The sequence below is a fragment of the Bos taurus genome, chromosome 2 (assembly GCF_002263795.3).
Source record: "Bos taurus isolate L1 Dominette 01449 registration number 42190680 breed Hereford chromosome 2, ARS-UCD2.0, whole genome shotgun sequence".
NCBI lineage: Eukaryota > Metazoa > Chordata > Mammalia > Artiodactyla > Bovidae > Bos > Bos taurus.
The window spans coordinates 58,672,199-58,690,925 of NC_037329.1; the positions used below are offsets into that span (position 1 = coordinate 58,672,199).

At 39.3% G+C, this 18,727-nt stretch overlaps 1 long non-coding RNA gene across 2 annotated transcripts in view; it reads left to right on the forward strand.

Annotated features, from left to right (window-relative positions):
• The window catches only part of LOC112442641 (uncharacterized), a 129,007-nt gene that overhangs the window by 61,189 nt on the left and 49,091 nt on the right, over positions 1–18,727 (forward strand). For both annotated transcript variants that reach the window (XR_009491703.1, XR_003030872.2), the window contains exon 2: positions 1,536–1,750. This is a non-coding gene — a long non-coding RNA (uncharacterized lncRNA). The remainder of the gene's footprint in view (positions 1–1,535; positions 1,751–18,727) is intronic.

The following is an 18,727-nucleotide window of genomic DNA, read 5'->3' on the forward strand; positions in this document are numbered from 1 at the left end:
GGTGGGTCATAGAGGATTCTGCTGTGATGTATGTCGGAGAGTGTTTTGCCTATGTTCTCCTCTAGGAGTTTTATAGTTTCTGGTCTTACGTTTAGATCTTTAATCCATTTTGAGTTTATTTTTGTGTATGGTGTTGGAAAGTGGTCCAGTTTCATTCTTTTACAAGTGGTTGACCAGATTTCCCAGCACCACTTGTTAAAGAGATTGTCTTTAATCCATTGTATATTCTTGCCTCCTTTGTCAAAGATAAGGTGTCCATATGTGTGTGGATTTTTCTCTGGGCTTTCTATTTTGTTCCATTGATCTATATTTCTGTCTTTGTGCCAGTACCATACTGTCTTGATGACTGTGGCAGTTTCTTACCACTATAATTTGGTTATGTTTTATTCCCTGTTAGTAAAATGGCATGCTGAAGTCCATGGGGCAAAGAGTTGGACATGACTTGTCGTCTGAACAATGACAAGTAAAACAATCTTTAGAAAATATTAAAGGAGTTCTGTGTAAAGTGAATATGCATTTGTTTCTTCATAGCATCTCTCTGGTGAAGAGTCCATGGAAGTTTTGCTCTAGTTTTAAGGAATGGGGAGAATAGGGGTGGGGCAGGGAGTGGAAGAAGCGGGTAGAATTATTATCTATAAAAATGATGCAATCCTAGAGCTCCTGGTGGCCATCTTTGCCACTTTGAGGCGGGGAGAATCAGTCCAGAGCAAAACAGAGACAGAGGGAAAAAGTCAGACCCTCGAAGACATCATTGAAGCACCATGATCTAGCCATACCTCAAGTTTATTGTTTGAATTTCCTAGTTAGTTAGAAAGCTAGACAAGTCTTTGTTTCAACTACATTGGGTAAGATTTCTGTTACTGAAGTACAAGTACAAGTGAAAGTCACTCAGTTATGGCCGACTCTTTGTGACCCCCTGGACTATCCAGTCCATGGAATTCTCTAGGCCAGAATACTGAAGTGGGTACCCTTTCCCTTCTCCAGGGGATCCTCCCAACCCAGGGATCAAATCCAGGTCTCCTGCATTGCAGGTGGATTCTTTACCAGCTGAGCCACAAGGGAGTTTCCTTATTAATATATTATATTTCCTATGGATCAGCAGGGAGAAGAGTGGTTAAACTTCAGAAATAGCTAGGCCTGCACTTTGGAAAAGAGGACCCTTTTGAAGGGGATGAATGTAGTCAATGAAGAAAGAGAGCACTGAGCAACTGTGTGGAAAACAAACAAACAAACGAAAGATAACAGAACAAGCAATAATAACAAAACAGGGGAAGAACTTAAATCCCCAAGAGCCCCACTTAATACATCTGATTTGCCTGGCTAGGTGAATATTTTCTTTTTGTTTTCCCAAAGAAGTTTGTTTCTTACCATGTATTGGATAATGTCAGGGGATTTCTTTATGGAGGAAGGAAGCATTAGGAAGTGAACATGGGGGTGTTATTATTACTGTATGTTTTGTAATTTCTTACAAAAATTTGTAATTATTTACAAATTTTGCTGTTTTATAAGTTTTATCACTCCTGTTTTTTTCCCAGAGACTGCAAGTTCTTTGGAAACATGGATTATATCATACCTTGTTATGCCAAGACACCTAGTGTTTGGTACAATGTTGGACAACACCAATCATGGAGCATAGAACGTGTTTGCGACAGAAACCAGAAACTTTAACTCGGAATCAAAAACAGTTGCCTTGGGTCTAATGGAGGTATCTTGCTCCAAGGAATGGCACAACAATAGAAACCTCAGAAAGGTAAGGGACCAAGGACCAGCTTATGGCTTAAAAGTATCGTTAAGCATCTGATCTACTTTGACATTGCTAAAAAATTATCTTCAAGGCTGCAGCAAGTAGTATACATCTGTTTTGTATCAAAATTTAATATTGTGCTGATTTTATGAATGACAAAATGGTCTATTTTACAGCCACAAAATTTCAAGCCATCACTTTGTGACTAGTAATATTTTGCCTTTTAAAATTCTAAAAACTTATCATGGATACTTTAGGAAACTAAACTTTGGAAGTCAGAAGAGAGCAACATTACTTCATTCTTTTTCTTAAATGAAAAGTTGTAAAGCATATTTTGAAACATCGTGATGAAGATCCTAAATGTAGTTGTAGTTTTACTTATCTGATTGCTTGGCTTAATGCAATCTTACTGAGCCAGCAGACCAGCTATTCAGAATTAGATAACAGGTTGGCAAAACATGACATCGTCATTTGCGACAGTCTTAGACAAAGTTATAAAACAGGTGAATTCAGCCTTCAGAAACTGCTGCCTTCTCTTTCTAACCTGATCCCCCTTTTCAGTGCTCTCTTTGTTTCTTTCCCACACTATCTAAGAAAATAATCAACATACCAATCTGGTCATGTCACCTTTGATTGAAAGTGGTCCAATGGCCTTTGCCTCCTGGTAGAATAAAATCCAACTTCTCTGCAGGATAAATAAATTTTGGTTTTGTGATATGGGCCTTTCTTATCTTAGGAATCTGCCAGTGAATTTGATCCCTTTCTGAGTTCACTGTTATCCCACATTATTGAAGATCAAGGTCTTCTAAGTAGCACACTTCTTCCTCATTTAATTTTTCAAAACCAATTGAGAGATCAGGCAAAAGTATAAAGGCATATGGGAACCAAAATATGACCTCTGTTACTGACAGGATATTAGAAAAATTCACATTGGTGGACAAGTGGGCTTCCTAATACCAGTTCCCAGAGCTACCATCCCAGTAGATGGTCATACTAACCAAGGCATAGGCAGTTCAGGACGAGGGCAAGCTCCCCCACTTGGTCCCTGTGTACCCCACAAGGTACTTCCCTGCAGGTAACCTAGGTCCCAGGACTGGCCTTCTTACACCCAGTCTCTCTCTTCAAATTTTCCAATCTTGTTAACTCATTCTTCCTCGGAGGAGGACTGAGTGAGGTCAAGGTGAGGTGGGATGAGGAAGGCCTTATAATACACATGAAGGGCCCTCCAGGGAATGTGAAGCATAATAAATGGAGAAGCATCACTCCAGTTAGACAACTGACTTTCCAGCTTCACTTTTCTTATTGCCAATGCACAGAGTTGTTGTTTTTTTTTTTTTAAGTGAAGATTTATGGATGTTGGAGTCTTTATTGCTTGTATGTCTGAAAACATCTTTATTTTTTCTCTTGCTTTTGAATGATTATCTAGCTTGATGGCTTTTTCAGAAACTTCACAGACCACCTTCAGTGGATACATGATGTAAGGCAAGGAAAAGTGCTAAGTTCAGGTGGTGGCTGAGGGATGCTACCTTTTAGCCACAAGTATTTGTCTATACTTTCTTTACGTATTGGGTTTTTGCATAATGCTATTTTCAAGAAAGATCTTGTCAACAGACAGATCTTGGGAAATGCTACTGTAGACTAATCTTCTTATAAAAATAGTGAGGACAAATACTTAACTAGCACTTTTTACGTCAGGTACACTAAGTAATGTGTGTGTCAAACACTGGTGAAGTGAATGAGGTCAAAGTCGCTCAGTCGTGTCCGACTCTTTGCAACCCCATGGGCTATACAGTCCATGGAATTCTCCAAGCAGGAATACTGGAGCAGGTAGCCTTTCCCCTCTCCCGGGGATCTTCCCAACCTAGGGGTTGAGCCCAGGTCTCCCGATTTGCAGACAAATTCTTTACAGCTGAGCCACAAGGGAACACATATTACTTTATTTTTCAAAACAAACTGGTGAAATCATTATGATATTCCTCTTTTATAGATGAGGAGATTGAGGCCCTAACAAATACCTTTTCTGAAGTTACATAGCTAGTAAGAGGTACAGCTGGAATTTGACCCCAGTATTCTGAATTCAGAGTATATATTATAAATGATTGTGAAGTGTTTGTGCATCATTGTGAAACGTAGAAAGTTGGAATGAATCCCACGTCTAAATACTGGAAGGGGAGAACAAGAGCCTTGACTTCCTTGCTTTGCTGCTGGACTTTTCCTATGCCACCACACCACTCTCAGGGTGGCAGCTTACTCTGTACACATGTGATGCTGACTCTGGTCAGCACCACGATCACTGCTGCTGATTTAGTGGAGATGATTCCAAACTCGGATATTCTACATCCCACTTGACTTTACCAGTTAGATGACTCAAACAAGCTTCTTGAACTTAGGCAGTCCCCCAAAGACCTTGAGATTCCACACCCGACAGACCTGTTTGCCCGACCCGCTTCTGTTTTCAGTAAATGGCATCATCTTTTGTCAGTTGCTCAAGCCAGAAACTTGTTTGTCATCTTTAATTCCTCTCTCTCCTCACCTCCCACATCCAACCCACAAACAAATCTTTTTGATGCCAACCCCAGATACAGCTGGAATCTATATAATTCCCTCAACACCACACAACCCTCTTAGGAAAAACAACCGAGTAGCTATTACTGCCTCCTATCTTTTCCTTTATCTCTGCAGAATGAGCGCCCTCTATATACCATCTGTTTCTTCAGAAGTCTACACTTCAAAACATTCAATAGCAACACTACCCAATCCTTTTTCTTATTTTGGAAGCTTATTTTGTGGGAAATATATTGTCACAAACATCTCAAAATTTACCATGAAAAATTTCTTTCAAAAATATAAGAAAGTATAAATATACATATCCTACAACCGTCTTATCCCCACTTTCTGTATGCTTGATCTAATATCTAATTCATTTGGTTAAAAAGTTGTTAATATTTGAAGTAAGCCGTGTGGGCATATTTTATGGAAATTTTCCACAAAAAAAGCTTTTGCTATCTGTTTCAGTATTTAACTTTTCAAGATTTGATATCAAAATATATACTTGGGAAAATTTAATTTCAAACAAAGTACTTAAACTGTATTGAACTTGTTTAGTTTGGACATATTTTAATCTTCTTGTTATATTGGCATGTTATAATTAATGGCCTATTTGAAATTCCATTAAATCTTTTATTATCCGAGGTTCATAACTGTAGCATAAAATTTCTTCTCGGTGCTGAAACTTGTTATACAAGGTTTCAGCCTAGAACCAATTAAAAAAATTAGTCATTAAATAGTTTGTCTTTGAATGCAGACTTGTCATTTTCATTAATTTTTTGACTAAGCTGTTTAGCCAGATCTATACTGCTCCGTGTTAATACTCTAAAAACTGTTTTTGAAATGTTCGTAGGAATAGTGATGAGATGTATAGGAAGAATATTTCTAATTTCAGACTGGGAATGGTGTGCCTCCCCACGCCCTCTCTAGTGTCTAGTGTCCTTCAGTCCAGTATCTTTCTGGTTCATGATTGCCACCAAGTAAACCTTTATTCCTGCTCCAGGGCTGCCTATCCTTCAGTCTAGTATCTTTCTGGCTCATGGTTGCCATCAGGTAGATCTTTATTCCTGCTCCAGGGTTGCCTATCTGTGCAGGATGGTGTGTGGAATCTTAATCAGACGTTCAATGAATTCTCCTGTTTTCAGCCCCACATTCATCTCCCATGTTGAGGAGTACACAGCACCACAGGTTTTTGAGGCTCCTCAAGATTCTGCAGTGAAAGTCAAGTTGCTTCCTGGTTAGAGAGATGGAATAATGCTGAAGAGCAGTCACTTGAGTTCCCATCTTGTATACCATATGCTGGCCTTTTAATCTTAGATCACTCACTCAACTTTGAGTCTCAGTCTCATCTATAAAAAAGGGATGGCAAGCGATCACAATTTTTATGGGATCAAGTGAATTAATTAGGATAAGGTTAAAAAGGCAACAGAGGGCTGGGTTAGGCAGGACACAATAGATCACTGTAATGACCTAGTTTTTACTCTGAGTGATATGGAGAGCCATTGAAAGGTTTTGAATAGAGGAGTAAAATTATCAGATTTATATTTTTTAAAAATAGAAGTTTTTACCATTAGAATTTTCTGGAAGATTAAATGACAGATTGTAAGGGAAGAGTTAATATTGATTGGAGGGATTTTAGCTTTAGCAGTGATGGAGTTTCCATCAAGTGGGATTTTGTTTGGTGTAAAGGGAGTTGCATTTTGATTTTCTGTTGGACAACTAGATAAAGTGTTGGGAAGAGAGTTGTGGACATGAATTGTAAATGTGAGAGTTTTTGTATAGAGACTATGTTTAATGCCATGAGAAGGGATTAGATGAACAATGTGGTGAGTATAAACAGAATACCAGGGACTGAGCCTTGGGGCACTCTACCAAGAGCTCAGGGTGAGGGAGAGAACTGGAGACGAAAAGGGTTGCTCAGTGAAGTGTGAGGAGTCTAAAGTAGTGGGTGTCCTAGAAAGCAAATGAAGACAGTGGTTAGAGGAGAAGTGAGGATTAATGTTCAGTGTGGCTGATAAATAAGATTAGAACTATGAATTGATTATTGGATTCAAACAGTGAAATTCATTGATGATGACAAGAGTAATTCTCATGGGGATTTGGGCAAAAGTAAATGAAGTGGTTTTAAATAACAACAGAAGGAGCGGAATTGGAGGTAGCAAGGTAGATAAGTCTAAATGAATTTTTCTGAAAATTGATGGGGTGGCAGCTTGCAGATGTTGGAGACAAGAGCTGATTATTATTTTTTTTTTTTTAGAAGAGAGAAACAATGGCTTATCTCTATGTGATGGGAATCAATCTTGGTGGACAGAACTCTAAAATGCTATAGGCTAGTTCTAGATGTAGAATCTTTACATATAATAGCTAATAAATGAAATCTATGGTCACAGCTGTGTTACTGTGTTTACAAGAGAAAAACATTTGTAAGCATAAAGCACAATGATTAAGTGCATATGCGAAGTTTTGTCTTGCTTCACAATTCCAACATATGTGCTCAGTTGCTTTAGTCGTGTCCGACCCTTTGTGACCCCATGGACTGTGGCCTGCCAGGCTCCTTTGTGCTTGGGATTTTCCCGGCAAGAATGCTGGAGCAGGTTGCCACACCCTCCTTCCGAGGATCTTCCTGACTCAGGAATCGAATCCATATCTCCTGCATCTCCTGCATTGCAGGCGATGTTTTACTGCTAAGGCACAGGGGAAACCCTCCAGCTCTCAACTTCAGAGAGTTTTGATGAGGATGCCTTCAGTCTACTGGTGTTTATTGAATGTCTGATACATCGCAGGCATTCTTCTAGGTGCTGTGTATAAGCACTGAACAAAACAGATAATCAATGCTTGTGCTTTTTCACAATGACTGACATATAAAAAGCATTCAGTAAACATAGGTTCTTCTCACTGTTATTTTCATTGTTATCATCATCATCATTCTCATCAACATCAATACAGGCCAAGTAATGTCTGGAAATACTCAGAAATATGGAATATAATAAATGTTGGAGAGAACAGTGAAAATATAAAGAGAAAAAGCACAGAATGAATCTATTTTTTGAAGATGAGAACTAGGAATACAAGGTGGAAGAAGGGATATTATGGTTTGATATAAAAACGAAACTCATAAATAGAATGGCTGTGAGGGAATGAGCTCTCACAGGTGCTATTCAGGCAGCAACATAAGGAATGTTGTATTAGGTATTTTGACTTGGCAATGATATGAAAGTCTTGGGAGTTTCTAAGATCTCTTATGGGGCTTCCCTGATGGCTCAGCGGTAAAGAATCCCTCTGCCAATGCAGGAGACTTGGGTAGGATCCCTAGGTCGGGAAGGAAATGACAACCCACTCCAGTGGGGAGCAGGAAATGGCAACCCACTCCAGTATTCTTGCTTGAAAAATCCTGTGGACAGAGTAGCCTGGAAGGCTACAGTACAAAGGGCCGCAAAGAGCTGGACACCACTGAGCGACTGAGCACACAGGCACAGCACCCAAGATCACTTATGGATCTAAAATGTAAGAATTCTATACAATTTCTATAAGTATAAATGATTCGTCCTGCTTGGAATTTTGACTCATGTGTTCTTAGGTGAGCTACTTAACCTCTTTGGGTGTTAGTTTTGGATCTCATCTGTAAAAAGATGAGCCCACTGACAATTACCTCTAATAAATTTTTAGCTCTATAAACACTAGTAAATGAAAACCACCTGAGAAATTTTTCCCACTTGTTTTCAGTGTTTGTTTTTCTTGGAGCTAGGAATGTGGAGAATTCTGGTATATGCATAATATATAATTCTATGATTCTTACTTTTCTTTTCCATTATATGAATTATATTTGAAAGAAACTTTGTTTTGCAAGCAAGCAGAGATGGCTCAGTAAATAAAAACTGTATTTCAGAGAGAATAACATGCAGTGTAGGCAAAATCACTTATTCTTTGTACTGAAACCTAAGTTATTAGAAGTGAACAAAATTGCAAACAATTATTGTGAGAAAGAACTCCTGCTTGTCGATCTTAGAATGTTGACTCTGAGGGCTGGTTCTGTGGTGCCTGGGAGTATTGAGAGTAAGACAACCCTTCCTAAAAAACCCTTTTTTTAAATGTGTCTTTTTCTCCCCTTCAGTGCTCCATCCTCCTTCCTCTGCTTCTTCTCTTTGCCCTTCCTTTTTTCTCTTTCTAAACAAGTAATTATTTGAGTATCTATTATATGCTCAGGTAAGTGATGAAGAATGGGGGCAAGGGAATAAGTATAAGACTTGGTCCCTCATTTTGAGGTATTTTAGAGTATATAAGGAAAGAAGGAAAAAAGAAAATACCATAAGCGTAGGTCTTACAGTGACCTCATATTGTATTAAGTGCCGAGAAGACAAAGATTCATGCCTTCATATGGTGTATAGTCTGGTATTTGGCAGCCATCATTCATTTACTGCCCTCAACAACCCTGTGAGATACTTAGCATATCCTCATTTTACAGATCAGAAGAAATTTGTCTACGTGTGTTTGAATCTAAAGCCATATTTCTCTTCACTACATTGTGCTCCCATACAGGAACAACAGAATGTAATTGGATCTAGTGCACTGTGGGATGGAGTTGGCTGTATTTATAAGATATGAAAAAAGGAAAAGGTATTACAGACTGTTGGAAAGATGGGTGAGGACTTTATGGAGAGGTGGAGACTTGAGTCATTTTCTCCATTCATTCCTCAATGAAATATTTATTAGGGACTTTATGCCAAGCACAGTGCTATATCTGGTTTAGTTGTTTGTGACAAATTTTAAAAAAGATTGATGCTTACAGATAAAATTATAACCAAAATTTGTAAAATATGTTATATAGGGCACAAAAGTCATCTTTCATACTTTTTATCTTCCCAAGTTCAACTGACATAAACTAATTTCAGTTTCTTTTTTTTTTTTTTAATTTCAGTTTCTTGAATTAAGAGAACCTCTAAGATCAACCAAGTCAACCAAGATTCTTGCTTTATATTAGGTTTTCATTTAAAACAAACATTTAGCACCATGTTTCCCAAATGTAATTGAAAAAAGTAATCCCTTGGGGTACTTCTTGAACTTAGAGATTCCCCCCAAATCTGAAAATCTATATTTTTAACAATGGCCCCAGTTTATTTTTTATCATCAGCAAATTTGGAAATCACTAATTTAGCCCAAAGCCACTGAAATCTAGCCTTTGATTTCATGATAATCAGCTCAGACTTACACCGTCCAAGTTGGTTGGGCACACAGCTGCAAATGTCAGTCAGATCAATGGGCCCAATGTACTTGAAATCGGCCTTAAGTTTTGATGGGAAAAAAGCATTCCAAACCAGAGTTAGGTGAACAAAATTTGAGGTTATTAATTTTTAACCTATTAATAAAGGGAAGAAAAACCATATCAGTGTCATTTAAAAATTCCTAACATTAAACTTTTGAGGGAAGAGAATCATATGGTGCAGGTAAAAAGATGGTGGTGGTATCATTCATTGTAGGTTTATACATGAATATTTGAAGCAAATCAAATATGATAGGAAAGATGGAATTCTGTTTTTGTTGCTGTTATTGTTGTTGTTTAGTTGCTCTGTTGTGTCTGACTCTTTTGTGACTCCATGAACTGTAGCCTGCCAGGCTCCTCTGTCCATGGGATTTCCCAGACAAGAATACTGGAGTGGGTTGCCATCTCCTTCTCCAAGGGATCTTTCTGACCCAAGGATCAAACCTGCTTCTACTTTGGCATGCAGATTCTTTACCACTGAGCCACCAGGGAAGCCCAATCTAGTTTTTAGGAAAAGATTATTGTTTTCTTTTCAGTTTAATAGAATTCAAGGCTGAATAGCAAGGGGTGACCAAGAATTTTAGTGACAAAGTTTTTGAATCCTAGAGGAGGATTAGTAAAGAAAAAAAAAATCTGTTTATATATAAAATGCCTAGCAAATATTTCTTAATGGTGATTATGATAAGATTTCTCAAACCCTGAGCTTTTCTTTTTTGTTTCTTTTTCTTTTTTGATTAGGCAACTCAGGGCTGGCTTGTGGTACAGGGAAGAAAAGGTATTTTAGCATTTCAGTCCTTAGTGGTAAAGACTAATGTGATCTGTTCTGGATATTAATCTATATGCTTAGGTTTGTGTTGGTCCTGGACTTAACTTACTGAGTGATTTTGAGAAAGCTACTTAACTGCTCTGCTTTTCATTTAATCTCTGTCAAAGAAAGGTAACAACACATATTCTATAAATCTTGTTCAATTATTGTGAATGTTAAATGAGATAATGGGTGTTAATACAGAGTTACTAAACTCCACTGATAATCATAAAACCTATGTACTTTGTCTCAAATGGCCTTAAAAAGCATTACTCTGCACTGTTTAAACGGAGAAGGCAATGGCAACCCACTCCAGTACTCTTGCCTGGAAAACCCCATGGATGGAGGAGCCTGGTAGGCTACAGTCTATGAGGTCTCGAAGAGTTGGACACGACTGAGTGACTTCACTTTCACTTTTCACTTTCATGCATTGGAGAAGGAAATGGCAGCCCACTCCAGTGTTCTTGCCTGGAGAATCCCAGGGACAGGGGAGCCTGGTGGGCTGCCGTCTGTGGGGTCGCACAGAGTTGGACACGACTGAAGTGACTTAGCAGCAACAGCACTGTTTAAAAGGACTATTTGGTCAGGAAACCTAAGTCAGCCAAAGGAAAGGCCCTGATAAATTTTCGAGATCCTTCTAATGCCCACATTCTCTCAGGTGATACAGTTATAAGTTCACATCATCACCAGAAATCATTTCAGCATCAGAGAATGCAAGAACAGTGGTGTGGGAGCTTCTTGTAAAGCTCCTCGTTTCCTGCTGTGCTTGTTGAGCAGCTCAGTAGAGGCTGTCATGATCTCCCACTGGCTGCTTCTCACTGGCCCTGTAACTCAGCAGCTTGTGTTCCTTCCTAATTTACATGCTGTGACTCACTTAGAATGCCAAGTGGGAAAATGCTGGCAATGCAAAGGTTAATGGAAGCGCTGACACAAGCCTAATTGCAGCACCACAAACGTTATCTCCGTAATTGTAGCTAGCACTTATCTCAGTTTCTCATACTCGTCAGTCCATTGAGATCTGCCTCAAGCTGAGGGTGGAAAGGGGGGTCTCTGGAGTCCTTTGAATGAGTAGGGTCTGATAGAGTTATCAGGCCTGTGCAGCTAGGATGCCTGCCGCTGTTGGATGTGTTGTTATAATCAGAGTTTAGGCAAAACACCTGGGCTTCTGCAAGGACCACCACTCCCCTCCCCACCTCAGCTCTGTACTGGTGCCCTGACTGGGAGGGACAGATGAAACCAAAAGGGATAAAGGTGCCAGTCTGAACTGGTCCATAGACGCTTGACTGAATGCTTCCCATTAGGTCATTGTGTATCCTCATTTGAATATATGTTTGTTTTCATACTTAGGGTGGCTTGGAAACATGCTCAACTCATCTGTAGTAACTGACTGTAGCGTCTAAAAGCCCAGGCATGCTGATGCTTGTTGAGTGTAATTGGCCATGCTACATAGTGGTGGCTTTGGGAGGGTGGAGATGCTAATATTGCAAATTTGGGATATCAAATTAGCTAATTTAATGAGGACCCAGACTTCTTAATATCAAGATGATATTGACAATCACCATTGTTTATCTCATTGTTAGCACTGAACTTTTGTCTAAACTGTATACCTTTATGGTGCTAATTAGATCAAAGTTTTTTCCAGTAGTCATGTATACATGTGAGAGTTGGACCATAAAGAAAGCTGAGCACTGAAGAATTGATGTTTTTGAACTGTGGTGTTGGAGAAGACTCTTGAAAGCCCCTTGGACTACAAGGAGATCCAACCAGTCCATCCTAAAGGAAATCAATCCTGAATATTCGCTGGAAGGACTGATACTGAAACTCTAATACTTTGACCACCTAATTTGAAGAGACAACTCATTGGAAAAGACCCTGATGCTGGGAAAGATTGATGGCAGGAGGAGAGGGGGACAAGAGAGGATAAGATGGTTGGATGGCATCACGGACTCCATGGACGTGAGTTTGAGTAAGCTCCAGGAGATGGTGAAGGACGGGGAAGCCTGGAGAGCTGCAGTCCATGAAGTCTCAAAGAGTTGGACACGACTGAGTGACTGAACAACAGATCAAAGTTGTTAGGTTAATGTGTGTAGATAGAAAGATTGACATTGGGTTTTTAATTTTAATCTTCATACTCCGTGTGTTTGGTTCTGGTTAAAGATTTCATGGAGTAGCATGTATGAGAAATTATGGATCTTCCTTCCCTCCACCGCCCCCCTGCCCCAACCCCGGTCACACACATTTCTTCCTTCTTTCCTTTCTTTTTGCCAGATGACACTGCTATGCATATGCTTGCTGATATTCATGCTCAGTATTTTTATCCTGATTTTGGGTAGTTCATGGAGCTAACATTTTCCAATTGAAACTGTGTTTATGGAAAGACACTTCTGAAACTTTGTATTGGTTTCCAAGGCAAACACCTTTACCAACTTTTACAAAGGAATGTCTAAGGCACAGAACAGCATTGCCTTTGGCTCCTAGAGTCAACTATTGGGGAATGTTCAATTCTTTCACTCTGTTTCACAGCAGAATCCAATATACTCAAGATCCACACATGTCTCATTCAGTCTGACTATTGATACTGTTGGTTGAATAGGTTACCCATTTTCAGTAGCATTTTGTTTGAAAGGGAGTCTGGAGAGGGAAGAGCTGATGATGACACAACAGAATGAGTCACTAAGCATGACAGACTTCCAGTGATTGGTGGCAAGGATACTTTCAGAGAAAGGACCCTTCATAATAAGCATCACTCCTCTAATTAGCTTTGGGACAGGGGCCCCTACTCTGGACCATGATTATAAAGTCTGAGTCATGAGAATGAGTGGGTTTATGAGTGTATATGGTTTGTATACTAGGGGAAACAAAACACATGCAGAAGAAATAGCTACTGAAAATTAAAACAGCTCTATAAAACATTGTGAGGGATGACATAAAGGAAACAGCACTGAATGGATGAATGTGCCAGTGGCAGACCTGGAGCTCAGCGGTAGTATTCTCACGTGGCTAATAATAGCAATAATAAAAATGAGGATGAGCATCTACTAAGCTTTTATTAAGTGCAGGAGCTGTCTTAAGTGCTTCACTGAGTTATTTACAGAGGTTCTTGAAGCCACTCAATGAAATAGTTACAGTTCTTATTTACATTTAGATGGTGAACTAAGGCATGGGGAGCCCACATGAATTGTTTGACTAGTAAGTTTTTCAAGTTGTGTCTAATCCAGCTGATTTTGATACCAAGGCCTGAGTGATATTATGCTACTTTCAACAAGACCGGTTCAGAGTGTTCTTTAGTTTTTATTCTCCTCTCAGAAAGTTTTATAGGTCTTTTTAAGTCAAGGAAGGAAAAATGGCTAATTAGGACACAAATTACATGTACTTAAATTATGAACTCTGTGAACTACTATACCTCTAAAGCATCATTTCATAGTCAGTACCAGGTGATACAAAGAGGAAAAGGTTGTTTTCAATACCGTAAAAAAGTTTTTAAAAAAAAGCACTGAATAAAATGAGTATAACACTCTACTTTAAAGTCCTTGCTGATCTCTTCATTTTCAGAGCAAAAATCATTACATGTATTTAACTTTAGTCAGGAAAATTATATATTTACTTCTTTGGACTTTGTATGTGAGTTTATTCTTAAGGGTCTTTAAAACTCTGAGATTATGAAGCTCTTCTAGGAACTGGATTCTTTTCCCTTATTGAATTTCAGTCTTGCACACACCTGGCCTTTTGAGGGAGTGGGAGAGTGATTTTTTTAGGAATCAGTGAGCTAAAATGGACTGGAATGGGTGAATTTAATTCAGATGACAATTATATCTACTACTGTGGGCAAAAATCCCTTAGAAGAAATGGAGTAGCCATCATAGTCAACAAGAGAGTCTGAAATGCAGTGCTTGGGTACTGCAAAAAAAATCTCAAAAACGACAGAATGATCTCTGTTCATTTCCAAGGCAAACCATTCAGTATCACAGTAATCCAAGTCTCTGCCACAACCAGTAATGCTGAAGAAGCTGAAGTTGAATGGTTCTATGAAGACCTGCAAGACGTTCTAGAACTAATACCCCAAAAGATGTTCTTTTCGTCATACGGGACTGGAATGCAAAAGTAGGAAGTCAAGAGATACCTGGAGTAACAAGCAAATTTGGCCTTGGAGTTCAAAATGAAGCAGGGCAAAGGCTAACAGAGTTTTGCCAAGAGAACACACTGGGGTCATAGCAAACACTCTCTTCCAACAACACAAGAGAAGACTCTACACGTGGACATCACCAGATGGTCAACACTGAAATCAAATGGATTATATTCTTTGCAGCCAAAGATGGAAAAGCTCTATAGTAAGCAAAAAGAAGACCGGGAGCTGACTGTGACTCAGATCATGAACTCCTTATTGCCAAATTCAGACTTAAGTTGAAAAAAGTAGGGGAAACCTCTAGACCATTCAGGTATGGCCTAAATCAAATCCCTTATGATTATACAGTGGAAGTGAGAAACAGATTCAAGGGATTAGATCTGATAGATGAAGTGCCTGAAGAACTATGGATGGAGGTTCCTGACATTGTACAAGAGGCAGTGATCAAGACCATCCCCAAGAAAAAGAAATGGAAAAATGCAAAATGGTTGTCTGAAGAGGTCTTCCAAATAGCTAAGAAAAGAACAGAAGCAAAAGATAAAAGATAAAACAGAAAAGGAAAGATACACCCATTTGAATGCAGAGTTCCAAAGAATAGCAAGGAGAGACGAAGAAAGCCTTCCTCAGTGATCAATGCAAAGAAATGGAGGAAAACAATAGAATGGGAAAGACTAGAGATCTCTTCAAGAAAATCGGAAATACCAAGGGAACATTTCATACAAAGATGAGCACAATAAAGGACAGAAACGGTATGGACCTAATAGAAGTAGAAGATGTTAAGAAGAGGTGGCAAGAATACACAGAAGAACTATACAAAAAAGATCTTCATTACCCAGATAACCATGATGATGTGATCTCTCACCTAGAGCCACATCCTGGAATGAGAAGTCAAGTGGGCCTTAGGAAGCATCACTATGAACAAAGCTAGTGTAGATAATGGAATTCCAGTTGAGTTATTTCAAATCCTAAAAGATGATGGTGTGGAAGTGCTGCATTCAATATGCCAGCAAATCTGGAAAATGCAGCAGTCGCCACAGGACTGGAAAAGGTCAGTTTTCAATCCAATCTCAAAGGCAATGCCAAAGAATGGTCAAACTACTGCACAATTGCACTCATCTCACAAGCTAGCAAAGTAATGCTCAAAATTCTTCAACAGTACATGAACCATGAACTTCCAGATGTTCAAGCTGGATTTAGAAAAGTCAGAGGCACCAGAGATCAAATTGCCAACATCTGTTGGATCATTGAAAAAGCAAGACAGTTCCAGAAAGACATCAACTTCTGCTTTATTGACTATGCCAAAGCCTTTGACTGTGTGGATCACAATAAACTGTGCAAAATTCTTCAAGAGATGGGAATACCAGACCACCTTGCCTGCCTCCTGAGAAATCTGTATGCAGGTAAAGAAGCCAAGAGTTAGAACCGGACATGGAACAACAGACTGGTTCCAAATAGGAAAAGGAGTATGCCAAGGCTTATATTGTCACCCTGCTTATTTAACTTACATGCAGAGTACATCATGCGAAATGCTGGGCTGAATGAAGCACAAGCTGGAATCAAGATTGCCAGGAGAAATATCAGCAACCTCAGATATGCAGATGACACCACCCTCATGGCAGAATCTGAGAAGTACTAAAGAGCCTCTTGATGAAAGTGAAAGAGGAGAGTGAAAAAGTTGGCTTAAAACTCAAAAAACTAAAATCTTGGCATCTGGTCTGATCACTTCGTGGCAAATAGATGGGGAAACAGTGGAAACAGTGTCAGACTTTATTTTCTTGGGCTCCGAAATTACTGTAGGCAGTGACTGCAGCCATGAAATTAAAAGACGTTTGCTCCTTGGAAGAAAAGCTATGACCAACCCAGACAGCATGTTAAAAAGCAGAGACATTACTTTGACAACCAAGGTCTGCTAGTCAAAACTGTGGTTTTTCCAGTGGTCATGTATTGATGTGAGAGTTGGACCATAAAGAAAGCTGAGCACAAAAAAATTAATGCTTTTGAGCTGTCATGTTGGAGAAGACTCTTGAGAGTCCCTTGGACTGCAAGGAGATCAAACCAGTCAATCCAGAGGAAATCATTCCTGAATATTCATTGGAAGGACTGATGCTGAAGCTCCAATGCTTTGGCCACTTGATGCGAAGAGCTGATTCATTTGAAAAGACCCTGATGCTGGGAAAGATGAAGGCAGGAGGAGAAGGGATGACAGAGGATGAGATGGTTGAATAACATCATTGCCTCGATGAACATGAGTTTGAGCAAGCTCCGGGAGTCAGTGATGGACAGGGAATCCTGGCATGCTGCAGTCCATGGAGTTGCAGAGTCGGACACAACTGAGTAATGGAACTGAACTGAACTGCAAGTGACTTGACTCCCTAGCATGAGGAAATGGGCTGCAGTGGGCAGAGTGGCATTGGATGCTGATGCCAATCAGTTCCCAGTTCTGCCTTTCCAATCTGTGTGTGACCTGAGCAAATCAAGTCGTTTATATTCTCTAACACAGTGATTTCAAACTCTAGCACACTTGTTAAAACTTAAGTGTGCTGGACCCCTCACCAGAGTCTCAGATTTAATATGTCCAGAGTGTGGCCGCAAATTGGCCCACGTGATACTAACACAGTCCAGGAGCATATTTTGAGAAATGCCACAGCAATTGTCAGTTCTCTCATCTTTTTAAAAATAATTATAGTAATAATTATTGTTAATTGCTTTTTGGCTGTGCCATGTGGCATGCGGATCTTAGCTCCCTGACCAGGGATCAGACTCATGCCCCCTGCAGTGGAAGGGCAGAGTCTTAACCACTGGAATGCCAGGGAAATCCTTCAAGTGTTCTCATCTTTAAAGTGGGGACAGTAGTGCCTCCCTCACTAGACTGTTGTAGGGTTTGGAGACAAAACCTTAAGCTGACTGTCTTACCTGTGTGTGTACACTTGACACTATGACCACCAGGGTTTTTTTAGTGCAATTTGTTAAATCCACCACTTAATTCTATTTGGATTGTTAAGAGGGTGCTGATAATTTAAGGTCTCTGAATAGGATCACTTTGTAAAATGTTTCAGGTAACAGATTTGTGGAGTTCACTTGCAAAAATTAGAAGCATCTGAGGAGGAGGAGAACAGAACCAGCAATGGGTGCTTATTCCGGGTAGGGCAAAAGCTCTGGAACAAGCCTGCCTCCCCTTTGTGTACCATTGGAGAACGTCTCTCTTGTTGTTCAGTTTGGTCTAATGACTTACTAATTACTCAATGCTCATTGACTGTGCATTGCTTTGTTGCTGTGCTGGATTCCTAAAATAAAAAGAAGAAAGATAGTATTCCAGGCCTCAAGAAACTTTAAAAGCCCTTTGAATCTTTGGTTCCAGCTAACTCCTGGGTCATCAGTCATAAGTTTAGTATATTTATTATTTTACAAATCTAACTAAATCAATCAGCCGTGCACATATACTGAACAGCACTTTGTTGTCTGTCCTTCATTAGGTTTTGTGGATGGTATGAAGAAAGTACGTTAAGGATCTCTGAGCTCAAAAAACTGAGAGCTTATTAACCAACGTATATTTAAATATTACACACTGCCAGTACTAAACTGAATATATTAATTAGAAATTAATGAATGGTTAAAGAGGGAAGCCTAAGAAAGATTGATTACCTATTGATTACCTTGTGACTGAAAGTGCTTCCAACATGTGATGGGCCCCCTCCCCACTACAATTCAGAGATTTAAGATTGAGTCATTAAAACTATGATTTTTAACCTCAGTCCAAACTTGGAGTCTAACTGAAATCTAAAAATTACTAAGTATATGGCAAAGAGATATGTTTATTTTTTTTCCCCTATGAGTATTATTTTGCATTTCTACTCTTATTTTTGGGGTTCTGGAAATTCCAATTCATTAAGACATTTACTGACCGTACACCTGAGACTCTCTAAGTTTGTTTCTTGGCTCTGATTTTGAAAGTGACTCCACCGAAAGTTGGAGAAAAAAAATTTTTTTTGGCCACTCCATTCGGCATGTGGGATTTTGTTTCCCAGACCAGGGATTAAACCTGTGTCCACTGCATTGGAAGCATGGAGTCTTAATCACTGGACTCCAGGGAAATTCCAAGAAAGTCTTCACTTGTAACTAGCTCTGCACATAAGAGAGAAAGAATGTGCAAAGCTTTTTGTGCAGTTTAAGTTTGGTCATAAAATCCTCTCAGTACATCTCTGGCTATTTAATAAAATGTAGCATCCTTCATAGGTAATTGTACTGTTACTG